This window comes from Citrus clementina, unplaced genomic scaffold, assembly GCF_000493195.1.
Source record: "Citrus clementina cultivar Clemenules unplaced genomic scaffold, Citrus_clementina_v1.0 scaffold_7, whole genome shotgun sequence".
Lineage (NCBI taxonomy): Eukaryota > Viridiplantae > Streptophyta > Magnoliopsida > Sapindales > Rutaceae > Citrus > Citrus x clementina.
In genome coordinates this window covers 15,559,786-15,565,258 of record NW_006262075.1, presented here as the reverse complement: position 1 = coordinate 15,565,258, position 5,473 = coordinate 15,559,786, and the positions used below count along the sequence as shown (strand labels likewise).

The window sequence follows — 5,473 nt, the reverse complement described above, 5'->3', positions numbered from 1 at the left end:
ACATTCAGATTGGGTTTTCTAATTCCACTAGATTTACGTGTATTTACTTCCCAAATTAGGGAATCGAAATAATTGAGTGAGAATCGGAATCATGGGCCCATGCTAATTTGGGAATCATTCCCATTGATTTCATTCCCAAAGGGAGGTTCGGAATCAAACTTCGATTTTCAAAACTACCCATTATACCACATCGAATTTTCATAATCCCCAAGTTGCCCTCAATCAAGTTATGTCATTTTTTCATTTTGGTCCCCATAAAAATTTATGAAAATATCCAAAAACTTTATACTATTTGCAAATAGGTCCTTTATTATTTATTATTAATAATAACAACTACAACAATAATAACATCATCATTAATGTCGTCATTATTATTAATATTAATTATTATTGTTGTTGTTGTTGTTGTTGTTATTGTTATCATTGTCGTATCATTAATTTCATTATTATTATTAATATTTATTAACTTTATTATTATTGTTGTTGTTACAATATATTTATTAGTATAATATATATAAATAATACTATGGACAATAATTAATAAATGATTTTTTAGTAACCTGCAACAGTCCACAATAATTTCAAGATAAATAAATACGATAATGCGGTTCATTCTGATTCCAATTCCTACAGCTCAAGTAAACAACTTATTTTAATTCTAATTCCTCATTCAGATGCTAACTCATACCAATTCCAACCCATTCCAATTTCAACTCATTTCAATTCCCGTTTAGTAAACACATCTTCTAGTTAATTTGTATAAAGACCCACTTCTTCTTCACTGCTAAACTATCTTAATTACTAAACAAAGATTAGATAAAAAAACACATAAAACTTATTGATGCTTTTATTATATATGCACCTACTAAAAAGCTATTTATATTTTTATTAACAAAATTATCATTTTTTTATAATATAAAGTTATTTACATAATGTTATATTAATAAAAGTACATCTGCCTCATTAGTAACAAGTACTCTTCAAAGTAAAGTTATAATAATTATTCTCTTTATATAAATTTTCTTATTTACTATGTTTATATTTACACAATTAGTAATTTTTAAGAACGACTACTTGTTTTATTCATGTGCGAAATTTTGAATATGTTTGTGGGTATTGATATTTTGCTAATGTTTTTTATACAATTAAAATTATTTTTTGGGTTCAGTTGACAAGGGATATATACTTGTATATAATTAATTGTTACTTGCAAATGAATTCTCTTTCTCAATTGTATCTTTTCTTTTTTAATATATATATATATATATATATAGAGAGAGAGAGAGAGAGAGAGAGAGAGAGAGAGAGTAGACATTTAAAATTAATAATTCATGACCTTTTTTATATTTATTGTTAACATAACATATAATAACATTTATAAGTCCAAATGTTGTTGATATGTGTATAAAATTAAGTATATAATTATATGTATATGTGTATAGACCAAATCTTATAATATTCAATTTCTTAAACTATGCTACCGGTAATTAGCCTAATTATATTATGTAACACAATCTAAGATTACCAAACGCATACAATTGCTTTTAAACCCATAACACTTTCAAAAATAAATTTTATCAAACATTTAGCTCATTCTCTTCATACCTAATCATTTTTACAATACAACTAATAACAATTATTTAAAAAATTATAGCATTACCAAACTGGCCTTGTATAAGTAACACAATCTAAGGTAATAGTTTATAAGAAATATATTACGAATATGCTATAAATAAGTTATAAAAATATATAAGTTTATTTATCTAAAAAACTTTAAACGACATTTATTCTATCAAAAACTATTATTTAGCCACAAACTATTTGAGACAAATAGGTTACTTTAATATTTATAATTTCTCTCACAATATTTAGCTATGACATAGTATTTTTCATGGCTAAATGTCATTATAGGCCACAAAATTTGCTTCAAGGCTAAAAAATAGTGGCAAAAGCATCATTTACTTGTAGCAATTCTTTTAATAATATTACTATAGATTAGCTGATATTCGTGTTATAAATATCTAATTGTGGTGTAGTGGTCCAACACAGATACGACACTAATGTGTTGTTGGGAATATATGCTCTTTAAAAGCATATATGTTTATTTAATTGTAATAAATAATTTTTCTGATTAATAAAATAAATGAGGTATTTTATTCAAGTATCTTAGTTGTATTAATATTTTGAGTAAAGTCTATTTAATCATATTATATGTATATATGTTATCACCATGTGAATTTACAGAAGACATAAAGATAAGTTATCTTGTAATTAAATAAATTAAGTTTGCAGTTGATAAATAAAGTTGGACGCTTTATTTAGGTATAGATTATAATAAATTGATTGAATAATTTATCTTAATCATGTATGAATTTATTGATGTAGTACGACTACATTGAACTGATCACATATGAGATTTAATTAATTTTGTAATAATTGTCAAACTTATTAAATATCATAGGCATTGATTTTACTGTAATCTTAATCTTGAGTTAGTTATAATTTTATGATTGTAATTGTTATTCCATTTGAGTTACTAATGAGCACAACACACACTTGTAATCAAGATTACCCAGTATCTTAGTGAGAGCAATTATGAGTATTGAAGTTATAGATTAGCAATATAGAATTTGTACAACACATCTCTTGATGAGTTTTTGGCACTTGATCATCAAATTCTCTGGCCAGAGTGTGTCAACATATTTAGTATGTTGAAAATGATCATTAGAGAAAACCAGTAAGTATCAAGGAACAAGATGTAATTAAATTGATTGGACAATTGAGATATCGATTTAATTAACGATGTGGTACAAAGAATTATGTTGTAAAGATATCAATGTGGCTTGTGATGAATTATTATTGGAGCATACAATTATGAAGGTCAGTTCCAATCTTATAGTGGAGTAGAGTTTTAATTAAATGATTAGGCTTATTCATTCACAAGCTTAATTGTTGTAGCCACTATTGTATGTTCCTAAATGATCCCCGGGTGAGCTCATTTAATTGACTGCACCACTACTGAACCTAAAAATAAGAAAATGGGCATATTAGGTGATAAACCTAATTATAATATTTGTTAAGACCTTATGTGTTATATTCATGTGCAAATGGAGTCTTATGTTATTTTATAATGTGAGTCTCAAAGTTGTTACACATGATCTCCATTTTCACGTAAGTGGAGAGATAATATTAAATTCAAAATATTTATTATTTTGAATTATAATAAAGGATAATACATATCTAGAGTTTTACAATAGATATCATATAAGTGTATTTTTCTTAAGAAGAAAAGATACGGGATTCTAAAATACATGTTTTGAGAAAAAAACACTGCAAAAGTAGTCGATTGTTTCGGAAGTAGTAAAACGGACGGCCACACGTCCAGTGCTGATCAAACTTGAGTCATAACCTGAAAGATTATTTGGTGGTGGATTGTGATCTAATAACAGTGATGACGGATCGTGATCTAATAGGAGTAGTGGTGACGAATCGTGATCTAACAGAAGTGGTGGTGACTGATCGTGATTTAGGAGCCTAGATTACTTCAGCGAAAAAGCAAAGTCGGATTATCAAGATATAATTTTCTAGATTGCGGATTCTTATGTATTATATGAGATCGGTCCTAAAAATTTTTATGAGAAAAACTGATTTTTTACTAACATGTGTTGTGTTGTGTCAATCTTTTATTAGTCATGTCAATATTTTTCAATGCAAATACAAAAAAATTATGTCATATCCACATCATGTAATCATGTCATTACCCATTTAACCACATCTATCCATTGATCCTTAGTGTGCAGATACACCATCGTAGCAAGTTGAGGTGGTGTACCTACCTACAAAAAGTTTATCTCTCATAATAAACCAGCGAGCCTGCAACAAGTCCAAGATCAACGTATATATTCAATTCAAATCCTGGTACGGAGCTCCAAGGGAAAGGCCAATTAAACCAAAGACATTGGTCTTTTATTCCTTAATAGAATAGTTGCAATCCTAACTCTAGCTAACGTGATCTTTCAAGCTAGTGCACTTGGATCACATTTCAAGGGTGAAATCAAAGGGAAATAGACAAGGTAACATGTAATTGGATCACATTTCTTAATGGCTATAGTTTTCTCTCATTATTACTTTTGGAAAGGTAGGATCCGTGGGTTTAGGTGAAGGTAATATGGAATATTCTTTACCGATAGGGAGAGGAGCATATGCCATTGATAAATACGGATAGGGCCACCCTCAACATCACTGATAAATAAGGATAAGGCTATGCTAAACCTGGAAGAATGCCATAAATCTCCAAATTGATTTTAAAATCATCAACAATCGAACAATACATTGTACTAGTCTTAAAGTTTACAAGATATGATACTTTGAAGTGAGGAATTGTTTGCTTGAGGAAGATTAGAGTTCGAATGTAATTCAGTGTAAAAATTTGCTATGAACTCATAGTCCTTGACATAGTTCAAGATTATGGATGATTTAAGATTTTAAGCTTTTCTGAATAATCAATGTCTTTTCTTTGAATAAGAAATAAGAACTTCTTTTTTAATAATCGATAAAGATAACATTGGAATTATGGCAAAAGTTATTATTGGGGTTTAAAGAAATAATCTAAAAGGGTCAAAAAGTTGTGATGTTTGCCCCTCAATTTGTTTCAACAAAATCCATCTTTTGTTCATAAAATTTAATAAAACCCAATACTAAAACTCATCATATGTTGATGGAGGTGATAGAATAATGGTGAAGAAGATAGATAGTAGTGATGATGATGAATTTGTTGTTAATGAAGATAGATGATGGAGCAGAGTGCAAAGAGAAAAAAATAATATAACAAATAATAATTTTTTTATTTTTAATAAAATTAATTTCGAAAAGTAATAAGATAAATTAAAAAGTAAGGGTTATTGAGTGAAAAATCATTACTTTGGTCAAAATATCACCACCCCTTAGATATACAAAATGATGGGCCTGGTCAGCCCAGGCTCAATTGTCAAGGGCTTCCTTTTAAATGGGTTTAGCCGCAATACAATTGTAAAGGGTTTTGCAGTAAACATCTCTGTGCACTTGATTTTGCCTCAACGTTTCTGAAGGGCAAGCGTTTGTCGAAGCGAAGGAGCAGCACCAAGTAAGCAAGAAGCAACCATGGCCAGCACCAAAGTCCAGAGGATTATGACACAACCCATTGTAAATTTCTTTACTTTAAACAATATTAATAATATTGTTACTAATGATTATTATTTGATATAATGTTACCCATATACATTTTTTTTTCCTTCTTAATTCTTGTTTTGTGGCTGCAGAATCTGATTTTCAGGTTTCTTCAAAGTGTAAGTATTATTTTCAAATTTTATTTATTTATTTATTTTTCTAATAAAGTTGTCTTCTTTGTTTGCAATCTTTGGTTTCTTATGATGGTTTCAAAATTTGTTGGCAGAAAGCTCGCATTCAAATTTGGTTGTTTGAGCAGAAAGATTTG

The 5,473-nt window shown here is 28.4% G+C and overlaps 1 long non-coding RNA gene across 1 annotated transcript; it reads left to right on the top strand.

Annotated features, from left to right (window-relative positions):
* Positions 1-5,041: 5,041 nt before the first annotated feature.
* Positions 5,042-5,473, top strand: LOC112096813. Its single transcript, XR_002904640.1, has 3 exons — positions 5,042-5,181; positions 5,298-5,324; positions 5,432-5,473. It is a non-coding gene; the product is annotated as an uncharacterized LOC112096813 (long non-coding RNA).